Here is a 19,486-nt window from a genome sequence, read left to right as displayed (position 1 = left end):
AGAGCCAATAATAAAAGAAGAAATGAAAAAATAGGGAAGATAGAAGAGAAAGTGGAGAAAGAAGGGGAAGAGATATGGAAATATATATAAAAATAGACATGGAGATATATATAAAAATAGATTATATATATATATATATATATATATATATATATATATATATATATATATATAAAGTAAAACATAAAAATAAAAATAAAACGATCTTAAAGTGAAGAAAATGGGATTAGAAAAATGTTCAAGAAAGTGTTGATAATAAGTTCAAAAATAAAATATGATATAAAATAATATAGAATAAATGATACAATTTCCAGTAAGTCTTTACTTTAAGATTCCAAGGCGGAATATATATATATATATATATATATATATATATATATATATATATATATATATATAGAGAGAGAGAGAGAGAGAGAGAGAGAGAGAGAGAGAAGAGAGAGAGAGAGAGAGAGAAGAAGAAGAAGAAGAAGAAGAGAATACATATATATATGTATATATATGTCTGTATATATACATACATATATATATATATATATATATATATATATATATATATATATGTATATACATATTTCAAAATACACAGACATGATAGAAAAGAATAGACCCCCATAGAAACCGTTATTTCAATAAATATATAATTTATAGAACAAAATCAAAAATAAATGGTCACAAATTTAATAACTTATATTTGGTTGACGCTCCTTTTGCTGTTTTAATGCTAGGGTTATTCTGGGCATGTCATTGATCAGTTGACGAATATCATCTTGAGAAATTTCTTGCTATGTCTGATGCAATATCATCTGACGCAATAATGCTAGAATGTCATCTTCCATACTCACACTATTCCACTGTCGGGAAATAATGCAAATCGTAACTCATCAGAGAAAATGGCATTGGTCGAAAAGGTCATAGGTTTCTTCACCATTACACGAGCCCAATCTTTTCTGCGCTTCATATTGGAGAGCAAAGAATCCGTTTCCTTCACGCACCTCTACCCCAGTAGCCCAGCTTCTGAAGATACCTGGCAACTGTTCTCCAACTTGTGTTGCAATGTCAGAGGCTTTGCACTGAGGATCCTCTTCAGCATTTCTTTTCACAAGATGCAAGGTTCTTTCAGAGGGTCCGGGGAGACGTGGATGAGGTTTTGTGCCTTCTTTATCCTCTCTTGTGAATTGTACGATCATAGAAAATCATAGAAAGATGCATTGAAAGATTTCCTGCTATTTTTGCGTTGATTAAGACCCCCTTCATGTTGACGCACGATCCGTCCTCGCAGAAATTCTGAAAGGTCTGGTACTCTTTTGGTTCATTGCATGCTTCCATGTTGTTAGATGCAATTTTAATGAGACACTCTAAGTTATTTAGCACTATTCTTATCTGTATATATAAATAAGCATATATTATTATTAGAAAAATATTTATCTTTATCTTGTCTATTCTTTTCTGTCATGTCTGTGTATATATTTGTGTGCATATGCTAAAACTACAAGCATTATCCAGTATTTCTTTTTATGAATATGTGATAGGAACGCCTAACTTACGATACTATTTTTCCATTGTTGATCAGAATGAAATATACTTTCCTATGTACCCTGAGTAATGTAATTTCAAAATATATACATTTATAGGTTCTTATTTTCTAAAAAAAAAAAGAAGTAATAATCACTATTTCTTGTATATGGATATAGGGTGCGAACGCACACCCTGCGATATTTTTGCTTCCTATTTGAGCAAAATGAAATATCCAAGTATCTTAGGGACAGTATTTCAGAATATGTATGCATTATGGGGATTTCCCCTTTCGTTCGTAATGTACTCTTTTAATCATTATAAAATCGCCGAGTCTCATCGTCACGTGGGGAAATTATCACGGCCTACCGCGATACTAAAGACTGTCTAACTAACAGTTGGAAATTTCCAACATCCTTTGGATTGTATTCACGTTCTTGTACAATATATTCTTTTCTACTAAAACCCGTAGTTCTAGTTTTTCTTTATGGCAGTTTCATAGGGCAACGATAATATGGTTATAAGGTCCAATCCTTATTTTCAAGTTATAAATCTAATATATTTTCCTGCGTGAATGCAAACTTACGAGATTATTGTCCTGCCTCTGATTCACAAATCAAAGTCACTTAATCTTACGCTTCCCCTGTCAAAAACTTATTAATCAAACGTTATTTATTCCATTCAATTGTTCCGATCCATCATTTCATAAATTCTTCTCTTTAGGTGGATTTTGGACTTGATACGTGTTGACTCATCTACATAAATAAAACAGTGGATGCATTTCTCTCCTATACTTCACAAGATTTCCAGCTACGGTATAACTGGAAATGTTTTCTCAATTATTAAATCATTTCTCTCCGATAGGCTCATAAGAGTAGTGGTAGATGGACAAAAATCGGAGGTCTGCAATATAAATGCTGGAATCCCTCAGGGGTCAATCCTGGGCCCAACTCTCTTCCTGATCTACATCAATGACCTCCCTAAACACATACTTAAATCATTCGTTGACATCTATGCTGATGACACGATCATCTACGGCAACACATCAAAGGCTGTAAATGACAAAGTTCTCTCAGATTCTCTCTCTTCTGATCTCGAGCACGTGGTTCAGTGGGGGAAGATGTGTCTGGTTACAATTAATGCATCCAAAACCAAACTCCTATCCTTACATCATCAACGCTCTGATCCCCATCTGGCATCAATTGTGATGGATGGCTCTCGTCTGGGTGAGGCCCCGTGTTTTGACAAGCTTCTGGGTTTGACCTTTACTCCTGATCTGAAGTGGAACACGTACATCAAGTCTGTTGCCAAGGTCGCAGGAAAGATGGTGGGATCCTTCTACCGCTCCAGAAGATATCTCACTACTGATGCAATTCTCTATCTATATAAAAGCCAAGTACGTCCAAGGATGGAATACTGTTGCCATATCTGGGCAGGAGCTGCTAAAAACAGCCTATCTTGCCTTGACAGAGTACAAAATAGACTTCGTGGCTTAGTGGGGGATGCCCTTTTCTCTACCCTGCAACCTCTCACCCACAGAAGAGACGTTGCGAGCCTATCCTTGTTTTATCGTTATTTCCATGGCAGGTGCTCGTCTGAACTCCAATCTCTGGTCCCCCTCGCCAATCTTTCACGAAAAATACCCGTCTAGCTGAATCCACTGTGAAAAATTTCCCCCACTCTATATCTGTGCCTAAATCAAAACGCGGATTTCATGAACAAAGCTTCTTTCTTAGAACTGCACGCCTGTGGAACTCTGTTCCGTCTGCCTGCTTCCCACCGGACTACAACTTGGATGTCTTCAAGTCCAACGTTAACAAATTCCTAATGAACCGCCCCCTTAAGTAAACACTTCATCAAATCTCTACACTAACGTAATGTACTTGCAATAACCCTTATCCCTGCGTGGCTTCCGGGCCTTGATAAGTGTTGATCATTGTGTAAAAAAAAAATGTATGTGTGTCTGCATGAAAATATTTAACCGATAAACTCTTTTAAACTACTGGTTACATAATAATAAAATTAACACGAAATAGTAATCATACACCAAGCATAGTTTATAGCAAGTAAAATCTTTGTTTGGATGGCAGAATAATGCCTACAGAAATATGTCATCAAGTTGAAATGCAAAATGTTCATTTCAATTTGCTGACATATTTCTATTTCTTTTGCGCATGCGCAAATTCATTTATAGCTTGAGGTGGTTTAATTTTAAATGTTTCTTATCTATCTTCCGATAGTTAAAAATGTAGGAAATGTGGTAGGAGCGCTAAATGTTTTGGTTTCGATTTTAGCTGATGGCACCCAAGTCATTTTTAAAAAAAACTTTTGGAATGACTATTATATATTAGGTATAATATAATATTCAATAGAGAATTTGCTGTGTAATAATAACTACGAAATTTGCATTAATTAAAAGATATTTAAACGTGTTTTACGAGCGGAAAAGGCCGGGCAACCCCCACCCCCGCTAGTTAATAAAAAATGATTCCATTTAATAAAATGGGAACCTGTTAATCTGTTTAGGTCTGACATTTCAGTTTACTTTTTGTAATTGAGATGAAGTATTTCGAACATTTTATTTCATTGTGAAACTCTCAAGATAACAATTCGTTTTCATAAAAAAATAAGCTTCTCTGACTATGGACTTGGTTGTCAGGGATGCGTAGTATAATAGTTCAAGTCTAGAGAAAGAAATCGCATTTCCAAACGCTACCTTCTTTTTTTTCTGATAGTCTCGCAGATGCATCATTGCTCTCGCAACTCCTCATGTGTTTTTGCTCTTTTGTTTTCAGATTCTAAAATGGCTCGTCAACTCTTGTTTCTTATCCTTGCAACCTGCTTCATTATGGAAGGAGTTCTCAGTGCGCCTCCACCCCAACTTAATCCAAACAGCCTCTCCTTGTTTATGGAAAAAATGAGTAAAGGTGAGTGATTTAACTAGATTTTCACTTTAATTTCAATAGATTTATTGATTTAAAAATTATTTCTGATCCCAATTATCTCATATATAAAGTAAAGACTTCTTCTCTGCATTTGACCGGAATAACTTTGAGAAAAATCTAATTATTTCGGTCAATTTGCGTTTCATGTTTTTAAATAAAAAATTATTTTGAATCAATTTCTTTGTTGTATATCCTGGGTCCTATTCAACATTTGAATATTTTTTTCTTAACAATAAATAAAGTTTTTCTACCTTCTCATTTACATCTGTTTTCACTGCCACGCATTTCACCGATAGCAAATTTTTAGTAAAAAACGTTTCGTTCCAGCACTTTTAGAAATAAGGCTGATGATATTATTTACTAAATTACCTTTAAATTGAAAAAAGCAAGCTTTCTGATAAACCATAAGATTCTTATTTCTTTGATTAACTTGCATATCATAAGATTATATACTAATTGTCCTAATTCGCCTTCAAGAAATTAATTACAGTGTTGATTTCATGCGTTGATATGAGCGGCTTTCCTTTTGTCCTTAAGGGGATATTTACTGCTACTTTTTTAATTTTCAATGTTTTACAAGTCACAAAATCAACGCAATATAATAAAATAAACGGAAAATAATTTTATTCTCATTCTGAATTATTATTTTTCCAACATTACGAAATAAACGCTTTCTTTTTCTCTACGTCTCTCTCACTTACAGACACAAATCTATGTCGCACTATCCTCACACTCTGTCTAAGACCAAAGGCTGAGGAGATTCCAAAATAGGCGACCAATAATAGGTCTCATTTGCTTTGATTTGAAACCAACGGTATCAATGTTATACTGATCTTTTGTAACACATATATAAATAACATGTTCTTATTTTTTAATTATTCTTCATAATCGGTTATTCTGCTGCTGGGGTTCTCTCCGATAAGCTTTACACATACAACACGTGTATATATATATATATATATATATATATATATATATATATATATATATATATATATATATATATATATATATATATATATATTTATATATATATTTATATATATATTTATATATATTTATATATATATATACAACTACTTCATTTACTCACATGAAATTAATATACAAAAGTATAAATTTATGCGTAAACTTTGAGCATTTACTTCAAAAGTGCTCAATACGTACGTAGAGCTAGTTAGTAATTTATAAAATATATATGGCGATTAAGCTACACTGAATATTCCGCGTTTCATCCACTCTAGGATTCTTCTGAAAGCTTAATCGCCATATATATTTTATAAATTACTATATATATATATATATATATATATATATATATAGAGAGAGAGAGAGAGAGAGAGAGAGAGAGAGAGAGAGAGAAAGAAATATAAATTGACAGATAGATAGAGACATACATATATACAGTGAAAAATAGGTTAATAAAATAGACAGATTGATAGAGATATAGATAGAATGAGACATAGAATGAGACATACATAAACAGATAGGTAGAAAAATTGATAATTTAATGGATAGAGAAAAGGGGAAATAAATATATAGTGAAGATATGTAAATACATAGTTAGATAGATAGATGGAGACATGGATATATAAATAGATAGACACCCAAACACACACACAGAGAGTATTGAGCAGTTTTTATTAATTACCATTTCCACTAAATATATATATATATATATGTATATATATATATATATATATATATATATATATATATATATATATATATATATATATACAGATTAATAGTTAATATTTAAATATTAACTTCTTAATATTTACAACATATACAATTGTACAATTTATAAGAATCAGTGGCTTGAACGTATGCTAACTATATTTAATTTTCGCTTGTCTTGCGACCTAGTTGAGTTATAAGTCAGACTGTCTGTCACATTAGACCAAAATGAGTAGGCGGGCAGTTTCCATTGCGATGGCACTGTAAAGCTTTTGTTTCATCTACCACCTCTAAATTCTTCCTCCCTCACCTCGACTTTGTAAATAGAAAAAAAAAACAGCGTGTTTTATCATCTTTCAGTGTAACAGCAAATCTCGACTAGCTCTCTCATTTGAAAAAGCCCATATTGCGTTGAAATAAATTTATAACAAGATTAGACAAAAGTTTTGGTTGTTTTTCTTTTATCTTTTTGATATCATATATATATATATATATATATATATATATATATATATATATATATATATATATAGAGAGAGAGAGAGAGAGCGGTGAAAATGAATTTAGAACACTGAAAAATATAAAAAATTCTATATCTAATTATGCTTTTTTTCTTTTTATTCTTTTCTTTTTTTGTCAGCAACTGAAGAATTAGAAAATATGTTCAAGATAATCCGGCGCCGAAAACGCAGTCTTTCCTCTTTCTATATTATTCTTAGTCAAAAAGGATCAAGCTTAACCACGCCTTATCGTTCGGCACGTGCATAAACCATCGTCTTCGGAGATCGTAAAGAATTCATCGCTGTCAACTCACTAAACACAACGTCGGAAACCTGGCCAATGTCTATACATGATTCTCCGATGTGTGTGTATGCGTGTGTGCGTGCGTGTGTGCGTGCGTGTGTGCGTGTGCGGAACTGTTTTTTCTTTAACGTATCCTAAAAGACTTTTAAAAAACAACATAAATGCATCGCTTTCGTTTGAAAATTACGTTTTAAATAACTTCCTGGTATGCTTAATGACGGTGAGATTCATTTCGTAAAACCTAAAATGAAGATCACCCTACGAAGTTGTGAACGCAGTTGTCATCAACTATTTTTATTTTTTTAATCTATATATATATAAAGTAATAACGTCCGTGTGTGTGTGTGTGTGTGTGTGTGTGTGTGTGTGTGTGTGTGTGTGTGTGTGTGTGTGTGTGTGTGTGTGTGTGTACAACTCTCCTATAGCCTACACCACTTAACCGGTCATGACCAAACCTGGCATGATGATGATCCCTCACCTAAGGATGGTACACACAATTTTCCAAGATAACGGTCAAAGATCAAGGTCGTAGCCTATCTATACATACTCTTATACAGCCCACACCATTGAACCGATCATGACCAAACCTGACATGATGATGATCTCCGAGCTAGGGATGGTGCACACCATTTTTCATGGTCGAGGTCAAAGGTTAAGATCATATTTAGTGCGGCTCTTTATAAACTCTCCCACCCAGGGATGGTGCACACCAAATTGATAAAAATATGTTTGTGATACTAAACAAATGTTAACTATTGTGATTCTTTGTAATTGTTTCAATTTTTATGTGTAACAATATAAGCGTGAACTTTGATATAACCTACTTGCTTTAAAGTTCATGGTTGGTTTTCACTCACTTTAAATTTTTTTTAAACACCTGAAGCAATAATTGCTCTTACAACATCCACTTACTACAAAGTGCACGCGAAGCGGGTACCCGATCGTGCAGCAAAAAAAAAAAGTGCGGTATCTTTGCTAGTATTTATATATTCGCGTTTTCCTAGAAGATCATGATCATTTATTTATTAATCATAGGTCTCTAAATGATAGTATAACTTTCGTTATGATGAAGCGAGTCTTCAAAGATGTTTGATTTACAAATCTCTCTTGTATGCAATGCGTTTCAGTATACATTTGTATAATTCGAAGCCAACACTGGGACACGGGTAAGCTAGTGTATTTATAAGTTTAGACATTTTTTATAATTAAGATATAAATTATTGGTTATGATGAAACAAGTCTTTAAAGATACGTGATTCACAAATCTATTTTGTATATAATGCGTTACAGTACACATTTATATTGTTCCCAAGCAGCGCTGGGACACGAGTAAGCTAGTATATTTATAAGTTTTGAAAATTTTCATTACCGACGTTTACGGATTGGAATCTTGTCATTTTCAATTACCCTTCAACACGAAAAGCGGACATTTTGTTTTTCTCCAGAGAAATTTAGTCCGACTAAACCTGCTCCAAACACGAATATAAAAACACGATATGAACTATATGAAATGGCCAGATCAAAGCATTTCCCTAGATTTTTTTTTTTTTTTCATTTTTAATTGAAGGCGCGAGATTTCTTGTTAAAACGTGCACAACGTTAAGCATTTATTTGGTTGCCGTTTTTTGCAAGGATTTGGAAATTCTGGCAAACAGAATATCTATTACGTAAACGTGTAGACAAACACAAAAGAAATATCATTCATGTCTTTTAAAATAAATACATATTATATGCGTTTGAAGCCAAAACAACACATTATTACAAAATAAACAAAAATTTATTTTGTTTTAAATTTATATTGAAATTTATAAATATATTTCGAGGCAAAGTTTCATCTTTAGTATGTCTTTCTTTCTTTTTTTTTGGGGGGGGGGGGCATGTTGTTGTTGGAGCAGAGAATTATCAAGTAGAAGTCCGTTTGTTGTTTTTACGGTGTTGCTTTAGCTTCAAACGTATATACTACGTATTTATTTTATTCAAACTCAACCAGCGCTTCTAAGGAACAAAAATATTAACATTCATGTTATTTGGGTTTTTTTTTTTTGTGAATATGTCATTGTTTCAGACTTGTATTATTCGTAATAATGGTCTGAAACGAAACCTCCTTTAAAGCAATCGCAACCATCTTAATCATTACTGCGCACTGAAGTTCTGAAATTTTAAAGCTTACAAGATATCACCTACAAGATATCACCGTCGAGTGTCTAAGGTCTCTCCGAACCGGGGTTTGTCAGAATGCAAATACTTTCTACTACAAGTAAATCTTTATTAAATATCCAAACAGCATAATATACGGAGCCCACATAAGATCCTTCGGCATGGCTAACCCATGCTAGCTTATATGATGAATGGTGTGCCTTATCCAAGTGATATTGCCTCACGTAACAGCAGATACTCAACCAGACTAGACGAATTCTTGGACTGGGATCCGGTAAGATCAACAGATTACTAGAATATATAACATAACATGGTTAATTAGCAAATAAGGTAAAGGAAAATTCTTTTTTACTAACTCGGTATTTGAGAGGTAAAGGAGAACCTTATTAGAATATTCGAATATTTATGCATCTCATATAAAAATCAAGTGTTAGTCCAAGGGAAGAGCGACTTGATTCCTAAGAACTCCGACTGAAGTAAAATGAAACTAAAACAATAAACGCAAATTGATGTCAGTTTTTGTACACAAATACATAAATACATCAATACTTTATTTATTAATTTATTACTTAATGCTTTATCAATTTATATTTTTTTTATTTTTTATAATGTTTTATGAGTTTAATTTTATTTTTTATAATGCTTTATGGATTTAATTTTATTTTTATAATGCTTTATGGATTTAATTTTATTTTTTATAATGCTTTAATAAATTTATTTTTTATTTTTTATAATGCTTTAATAATTTTTATTTTTTATTTCTTATAATGCTTTATAAATTTAATTTTATTTTTTATAATACTTTATAAATTTAATTTTATTTTTTATAATACTTTATAAATTTAATTTTATTTTTTATAATACTTTATAAATTTAATTTTATTTTTTATAATGCTTTATAAATTTAATTTTATTTTTTATAATGCTTTATAAATTTAATTTTATTCTTACTTAATGTTTCATAAATTTATAAATTTTATTTTTTTAATGCTTTATAAATTTAATTTATTATATACGATATCAATTTTTTTTTTTGCATCGATAATTATGGCGCGAATTTCAAACATAATATCTCACGATTTGGGGAATGCTTGTGATTTTAATCTTATCAATCCTCAAAAAATCATTCGTCAAATTCTATCTCTTTTGCAACTTTCAGTTGATATTATTTTTCACGAGTTAATTCACGTCATTTGTAATAAGTTATCGTTTCTCCCATACGCTGCTCCTTGTTTACATTTGCTAAGGCATTAATTACTTTGGTTAAATAAACATGAATTTTACACGTTGAAAAAAAAGCCAATTGTTTGACGTCATCAAAACAGAAACGCAAAATTCATTCATGCGAAAACATTTGAACAACAATATCTTTTCGTTTTACTCATTTAAAACTTTTGTCTTTGATTTTAAAATATTTATTTTCAATGATTCTCTTCATTTCCATTCCATTAAGTTAAAAAGTGTTAATGTTCGATTGCATGAGTCAATGCATTGAGTTTTGTTTATATTTTATAACAAAAGGAACTGAATTATTTCATTATTTATTTATTAGACGCATTTTATGAAATTTCGATTTGTTTATTCGATAGAATTCAAAATCAGTTACGATAAACTTATTCCATTGCGTTAATATTTTTGCATGATACGATTGAAAACTATACAAAACATCGTTTTCTTGCCAATTAAAACTTCTGGTATCAAGAAAATAAACATATTTGAGAAAATGTCGGAATTCTTTGTATTTTTTTCACATTGATTTTTCTTTTTGTTTCGTGACATTTTGCTTGTCATTTTTAGCATAAAAAGCGATTTTGTTGAAATAATAAATTTCATTTATTAATTCATTTCGAACTTGTGTTTTCTCTTCTTGTTTTTTGTTTTTTTACCTGAAAAATTCAGCACAAAACTGCTAAAATTTCGAGAACAATCATTGAAGTATTTGTCTGTTTTAAAGTATTCTGCTCTGTCGCCTTCGTCTTGTAATTTGTAGAAATTTCAATGCAAACGTTGAAGAGACGATATTTGTATTTGTTCATGTCTTCAAAACAATCGCCTGCATGATTGTATTTGAAAATCATTTCAATAATCGGCAATATTTTCGAAATCCTATATTTGCACGACTTATTTTTATTGTTTTTTTTTTGTCTGATACAAAATGAATGCGACCAACACTGACATTCTTCGTTAAAACTCAAACAAAAACGATCGCAAAAAAATTATGAAAAACATGATGAATAAATGATAAGAAATCGATAATTGTCCATTTGTCGGTTTATATTATCTTGTCGTGAATTGGAATAAAGCAGAAAGTAAATGGTCAACCATAGTAGTAACCATCGCTATAGAATGGATGTCATGATTTGAAGTATGACTCTACGTCTCATTTTATATACAAACTACAAATTCTCAAAAGTTTCAGAAATACTCTGATATACTCGAAGAAAGAAAAAAAACTATACATGTATATTCTTATTCTCATGCCATAAATAATGCATTCAAGTGTCATCTCGCATATATTCTTAGAATACAACAATGACATTCCATACATATAATCACTGGCATTCATTTTACTGGAATTGTGTGAACTGATTATAAAGCGGGAAAAAAATCTATGTAAATAATTTAGTGAAAGCACCTTCCATGCAGTGTATTTTCATTCAATAATAGATAAATAATTATGCGTGGAAACATAAGGTTGCCCTGACAAAATAATATATAATAATAATCTATAATAATGAAGTCGTACGCATGTCTATTAGCTTCTTTACGATTTGGTTATTAAAAACAAAAGGTGCGCTGTTTCACAGGCTCTCAGAGAATTTTATATACATTTACGAGAGGCGTGCAATAAGTAATGCCCCTGACCCACTTCCCATAGCAGTAGAGCAACGAAACTTCGCACAGTTATTAGTCGTTCTCTACATAGGAACCACCCAGACTTATGCATTTCTCCCATCGTTTGATGTAGCTCTGTAGACCGTTTTTGTAGAACACCCCAGGTTGGTCCTTCAACCACGACGTGACTTCAGAAATCAATGCTGCATCATCTGGGAAACGCTTTCCTTTAAAAAAACAACTTCATGGCTGGGAAGAGGTGAAAGTCAGAGGGTTCAAGGTCAGGAGAGTAGGGAGGATGGGGAGTGGTTCATAACCACACGCCCGTGCTTCTGATCTGGCCACATGCGAGTTGTGGACCGGAGCGTTGTCCTGCAGGAGGAGGGTACCTTTGCTGATCTTGCCCCGCCTCTTGATTTTGATAGCTTCCCTTAATTTCCTCAAAAGTGAAGAATTATAGGCTCCTGTAATTGTGATACCCTTGGCCAGGAAATCTGTCATCACTACTCCGTCCTGGTCCCAGAAGACTGTGAGCATGACCTTGCTAGCGGAGGGCTGCACCCTTGCCTTCTTTTGAGGTGGGGAGTCCAAGTGCTTTCACTGCATTGACTGGGCTTTGGTCTCTGGATCATAGTGATGAACCCAGGTTTCATCCTGTGTAATCAGTCTTTTGAAAAACTTTGACTCATCTTCTTGGCACATCTCCAAATTCATCCTCGAGCACTCGACGCGTTCTCGCTTCTGGAATGGTGTGAGCAACCTGGGAATCCATCTGGCAGACACCTTATGCATATGCAAATGGTCATGAATTATACTTTCCACAGACCCTGTACTAATTTTGACATCTTGGGCTATTTTGCTACTAATCCGTAGAGATATAAATCATTGCACATGCAAAATTTCAGCTAGATCAGACAACTGGAAGTGGGTCAGGGGCATTACTTATTGCACGCCCATCGTATTTCAGCATGATTTCTATATATGCTATATGCTATATTCAACATTCAAGAGGTTATCTCATTTGCATATTACATTAAAGAAAATCTGTTTTAATAATTAGCTCTAACTTTTAATGGAATTTAGTAATAGAATTGTTTGAGTGTTCTATTTAGAAATATTATATAAAGTTGATTTATTTAATTTATTTTTAATTTATTTTTAATTATTATTATGACCAATATCTGCTGCGTTTAAAAATGGTGATAAATTGTCATTTAACCTATGAGTTATTTCCCTTTAACTTATAGTGTTTCATAGACGAAGATGGTTATGTTTGATGTTTCCAAAAATTTAAACTATGACCAACTTCCAGGAAAATCCTAACAACTTGGGATATTTGGTGTATCTTGAATAGCATGTGACTAAATCCTCCACCTAGCAACGTAATGATTTAAAATGTCAATCGGCTTCTTTTTGGTTTTATCTACAAACTAGAAGAATACTCGTCCCAGAGCAAGAAAAATTAGTTCTTCAAACAGAAAACTTTTGCAGCACTTTTATGTCCTGTTATAAAGATTATTAAAGTAGAATGATATTAAACCTTGTGTCTAGAATTGTGATTCCCACTTTGATTATGTATTGGAATGAAGACGAGAGAAAATGATCAACTATCAAATATAGTGGGTTTGGTTGTCAAATATTATAAAGTATCGCATGACATGTTCTGATTTTATTTATAAATTGCAAATTCTAAATAAAAAACAATTCTATAATATCCTCGTTATACATTAAAAACTATATTCATTCTTATTCCCAGATCATAAATAATGACTCTAAGAATAATTTTGGAATGTTTGTTAAAAATACAACACATTCCGTACATATTTCTTTTAATACATGAAACTATTTGAGTGGCATTGGGAACTTTCGAGCGTCATCAGAATAAGACTAATATATTTAGACATTAAATTGGAAATATGTTAATAATGTTGGCGATATCCATCTGCAGAAAACATGGTATATATATATATATATATATATATATATATATATATATATATATATATATATATATATATATATATATATATATATAACTATCATGCAAACATAAGTACTCACAAAAAAGCCGATAGAAGATTCCCCGGGCACCAAGTTTACCAGTCTAGACCACTGTTGAGATGGCTTTTTCCTCTGTTAGCTGAGGTATGATCAACTTTCTCAAGACTTTGCTTTTTCGTCCATTGAGAAAAAGTTAGTTTATTGCTAGTCGCTTGAGGCGTTCCAACTGGAGAATACTGACGGGGCTCCCCAGGCATAGTTAGCAGGCCAGAGTGCTCTTCCTCTAGGGAGCTGGCTTTTCGAATGCCACTTTCCGACCTCGTGTTACATCTCTCCAGTCATGGAAGGGAGATAAACATTGCACACTAACATACAAATAAAATACATACACACTCACACATACCTGTACCACATTATCCCTTCTAGAGACACGTATATATATATATATATATATATATATATATATATATATATATACACGTACACACGCGCACACATACACATACACATATATATGTGTGTGTGTGTGTATATATATATATATATATATATATATATATATATATATATATATAGTCGCAGGCAGAATAAGGAAGTCTTCATACGATGATGACCAAAGTATCACATTTATCATAATAAAATGAAATCTATGATAAAGATTATAAATAACAATTAATCATAATTACTAAATAAAAATACGTAGAAAGACATTTTAGTTTACATAAATAGTTATACAATATTGAACAGAGAAAAGAAAGAAGCGACACTGCATGGGAGCATAATGTCATGACGAAGTCCATATACTACAGTGCTTCGATAAAGAAAGAGAAAATGTCTGGTAGAATAGTATTTTTTTTTTTTTTTTTTTTTTTTTACACAGAGATCACCACTTATCAAGGCCCGAAAGCCACTCAGGGATAAGGGTTATTGCAAGTACATTATGTTAGTGAGGAGATCTGATGAAGTGTTTACTTAAGGGGGCGGTTCATTAGGAATTTGTTAACATTAGACTTGAAGACATCCAAGTTGTAGTCCGGAGGGAAGCAGGCAGACGGAACAGAGTTCCACAGGCGTGCAGTTCTAAAAAAGAAGCTTTGTTCATGAAATCCGCGTTTTGATTTAGGCACAGATATAGAGTGGGGGAAATTTTTCACAGTGGATTCAGCTAGACGGGTGTTTTTCGTGAAAGATTGGCGAGGGGGGACCAGGGATTGGAGTTCAGACGAGCACCTGCCATGAAAATAACGATAAAACAAGGATAGGCTTGCAACGTCTCTTCTGTGGGAGAGGGGTTGCAGGGTAGAGAAAAGGGCATCCCCCACTAAACCACGAAGTCTATTTTGTACTCTGTCAAGGCATGATAGGCTGTTTTTGGCAGCTCCTACCCAGATATGGCAGCAGTATTCCATCCTTGGCCGTACTTGGCTTTTATATAGATAGAGAATTGCATCAGTAGTGAGATATCTTCTGGAGCGGTAGAAGGATCCCACCATCTTTCCAGCGACCTTGGCAACAGACTTGATGTACGTGTTCCATTTCAGATCAGGAGTAAAGGTCAAACCCAGAAGCTTGTCAAAACACGGGGCCTCACCCAGACGAGAGCCATCCATCACAATTGATGCCAGCTGGGGATCAGAGCGTTGATGATGTAAGGATAGGAGTTTGGTTTTGGATGCATTAAAGGTAACTAGCCACATCTTCCCCCACTGAACCATGCGCTCGAGATCAGAGGAGAGAGAATCAGATAGAACTTCGTCATTTACAGCCTTTGATGTGTTGCCGTAGATGGTCGTGTCATCAGCATAGATGTCAACGAATGATTTAAGTATGTGTTTAGGGAGGTCATTGATGTAGATCAGGAAGAGAGTTGGGCCCAGGATTGACCCCTGAGGGACTCCAGCATTTATATTGCAGGCCTCCGATTTTTTACCATCTACCACTACTCTTATGAGCCTATCGGAGAGAAATGATTTAATGATTGAGAAAACATTTCCAGTTATACCGTAGCTGGAAATCTTGTGAAGTAGACCCTTATGCCACACTTTGTCGAAGGCCTTTGATATGTCAAGAGCAATTGCCCTAGAAAGGAAGCCTTTGTCAAGAATTCACTAATCCTGTGGGATATAACCGTCAGCACATCTGCGGTAGATCTTGCAGAGCGGAAACCATATTGTGTGTGACTAAGAAGGTTATTCCTGCTGAGGTGGTTGACTATTTCTCTATTTAATATGGATTCCAGCAACTTACTCATAACACAGAGAAGACTTATTGGTCTGTACTGAGAGGGAGATGACTTATCACCTGAATTCTTAAATACAGGGCAAACTGATGAGGTCTTCCAGGGGGTCGGAAAGCACTTCTCCTTAAGGCAGCGCTTAAATAGTTTCGTAAGTATGGGAGCAAGTTCTGGTTGAAGCTTTTTTAACACTATAATTGGGATGCCATCAGGGCCAGTTGCTTTACTGGAATCTAGGTTTTTTATTAGCTTGGCGACCTCATGCACGGATATTTGTATGTTACCTAGCTTGTTCTGTGTTATAGGAGGAAATATGGGGAGTTGATGGCCTTCGTCGCATAGGGTAGAATTAGCTGCAAAGTTCTTTGCAAATAGTTTGGCCTTGTCTGACGCTGACGAGATGACCTCTGGTCCATTGATAATGGTTGGGATAGAACGCACACTTCTGTTCAGGATCCTATTTGTTATTTGCCAGAACTGGTGGGAACCAAGCCGCTGATCAGCTACCTTGGATTTAACAGACTGGGCATATAGCTCTCTTGCATTTTTTATTACTCTTTTACATTGGTTGCTGGCAGTCCTGAAAGCAGCTTTAGTCTCAGTGCATCTATTACGTTGGTAGCTATGGAAAAAGTGGTTTCTGTGCGTGATAGCAGCAGCACATTCTGGGGAGAACCATGGCTGGCTGTTAGGTTTTTGTTGGAATTTTTTAGATGGTATGAATTGGTCTATGCCTACAATTAACCATTCGGTCAGCTCCGATACTATAGAGGACACTTCCTTTTTAAACATGGAGTGAAGAGGTAAATCAGATATGCATGTACGGAAGCTATCCCAGTCAGCCATAGAGTATCGGTATACAGTACGGTGGAGGGGTACGTCTGATGGCTTCTTACATTTTGTTTTTATCTTAACTGATACGACGGAGTGGTCGGAGGATCCTAGAGGAGAATGAATGGTACATGAACATAGCTCAGGGGACGTTGAGAGAAAAAGGTCTAAGAGGCTTGCATATTGATTGGGTGTATCGGGCACACGGGTGGGTTCGCGAACAATCTGAGTGAGGTCATAAGCAATGGCAAAATCATGACAAAACCTCCCCTCATCATCTGTCTTATTTGAATGGGTCAGCCATTCCACGTTATGGACGTTGAAGTCACCACAGATGTGGATGTTAGCCGAGGGATGTGAAGACAGTATGTGGTCTATTTTCTCAGATATGCTCTTAAAGATAGTAACTCCACTGTTATGGGGCCTATAGAGGGCAAATATAAATGCAGTGGTGTTAGCAAGTGCAACCCTGAAGCACATATAGGGTAAATTAGGATCTTCTCTAGAGATATCCCTGCCACATGGGAAGCCATCCTTAATGTAGGCACATATTCCATGCCCATGGCGATCTTGGGAGTCAGATTTAGCTGTTAAATTGGAGTATCCATTAATTATGAACTCATCTAGGGAAGTGGTCGGCCCTATTCCAGTTTAACTTAGAAATAATATGTCCGGTTTCGTCTCCTGTAATTGGGTTTCAACCTCTGGAAGGTTGGAACGTAGACCCCTGATATTGGAGAAGGAGACCTGGTAGTAGGGGTCTACGCTGGAAGATGGGGTTCTAGGTTTAATCGAGTTTTTATTCTGGAGATATTTCATGTTGAGGTTTGGGGATTTGTGGAATAGGTCGGCATACTTGGTTAGAGCAGTACAGAGAGGGAAAGTAAGAGAGAAAAAGACAGGAAAAATTTTTTTTTTATTTGTAGCACACGAAAAGGTAAAGCCGTAACAATTACCCACTAGTATGGCATCGAGAGGCCCCACCAAAGACTACTGCATGGTCCAGATCCACTCACCAAATGGCAATACAGCAGTCCCAGTACTTTGCGCCTGCTGATAGGACAGCCTCCTTAGTGGTTAATCCAAGGTTCGGGTCCCTGACTATCAGGCGGATAACGTCAGCCCAGACAAAACGTTTACCTCCAGCACCCTTACTAGTGACATGGCAACAAGGACAGACAGAGACAGAAAAATATCCGACATCTCAGACTACTGGTCATCAAGTAGTACCGACCTTTAAGCAGCTTTTTCTTCACCCTTTGTCAGAAAAATCACTCATTGAATGAGGACTGAATGACAAAATAGGAGAAGCGAGAGTTACTGGAGCTGCCGATAACACATCCACTGTATTATCTACTCTCCATTAAAAAAAAAAAAAGGGGGGGAGGAAGGGGAATGGGTACAAGTGACTTATTTAAGTAGTAAGTCCAGTGCGAAGTTAATAATTCATGACACTTTTGGTGATAATCTCCCCTCCCATATTAATGGGTGGAGGTTTGTCGTTATCTATCTAGTTTGAATCATTAAAGTTTCATCTTATAATTAATTAAAATCCAATAATTAACTATTATCAATTTGTAAAGTCTGCTAAATATAAATTTACATTAGAGTTTAAATAATTATTCAAGGTTTTAATTTAGGAGGTTCGTTTCATGAGTGACTGTTTTTTGCACTGTATTATATTTCGAATGTACTTGAACATAAGGCTAACTATATAAGATAGTATGATTCGCAAGCAAGAAGAAAGTATTTTCAATACAGGAAAGCTTGCAGTAATAGTATATATTAAGTATCATAACAAACGAAGATATACGACACTATTTGAACAAAAAAGAGGCAATGCCTGAGAGGGTCTCCTAAAATGAACACAGATGTAATGACTGAGGAATGGTCTAATGTCGGCAAAAGAAATAATACACTACACCTTTCTAAAAAAAGACGGGGTATTATTAGTATTATAACAAGTATCATTGCGTTACCTTATATAAAAAGTAATGCCTGGGAGAATTGTAACATAAGAAAAAATAGACACTGAACCATGGCCCAAAGGAAGCTATAATGATTGGAGAATGGCTTCATGACATCGAGTTATATCTTATACTCTCTTAAAAATGAATATTAGTCACATGATAAAAGAACCGATAATACACTATTCTTATTTTTAAAAAGAAGGATATAATGCCTGGGAGGACAGTATGATGACGAAGGAATATATACTATATTACCTTTTAAAGAATGGGATAATGTTTGATCTCATAGTCTCAAGTAAACCGAGCATATACTATGCTATCAACAAAAGGAGGAGATAATGCAAAGGAGGGTGGTTTTATTGTAGCGGAACATTGCAAAAGGAAGATATAATGCATGTGAAGATAATATCATGACAGCAGAAAGCATACTACATTAGTCTCCCATATAAAAACGGTCATGCTGGGAGAGTGGAAACCGAAACTACACTGCCTACCAACAAAAGGGGGTTTTG

At 34.3% G+C, this 19,486-nt stretch overlaps 1 long non-coding RNA gene across 1 annotated transcript in view; it reads left to right on the top strand.

Annotated features, from left to right (window-relative positions):
- Positions 1-9,924, top strand: part of LOC145287951 (uncharacterized) — a 16,094-nt gene extending 6,170 nt beyond the window's left edge. Inside the window, exons 2-3 of the long non-coding RNA XR_013869235.1 lie at positions 4,311-4,442; positions 6,781-9,924. This is a non-coding gene — a long non-coding RNA (uncharacterized LOC145287951). The remainder of the gene's footprint in view (positions 1-4,310; positions 4,443-6,780) is intronic.
- Positions 9,925-19,486: the final 9,562 nt, after the last annotated feature.

The sequence above is a fragment of the Euprymna scolopes genome, chromosome 11, assembly GCF_053919585.1.
Source record: "Euprymna scolopes isolate OS-2025 chromosome 11, ASM5391958v1, whole genome shotgun sequence".
Taxonomy (NCBI): domain Eukaryota; kingdom Metazoa; phylum Mollusca; class Cephalopoda; order Sepiida; family Sepiolidae; genus Euprymna; species Euprymna scolopes.
The sequence above is the reverse complement of the archived record's forward strand: the minus strand, read 5'-3'. Positions and strand labels throughout refer to the sequence as shown.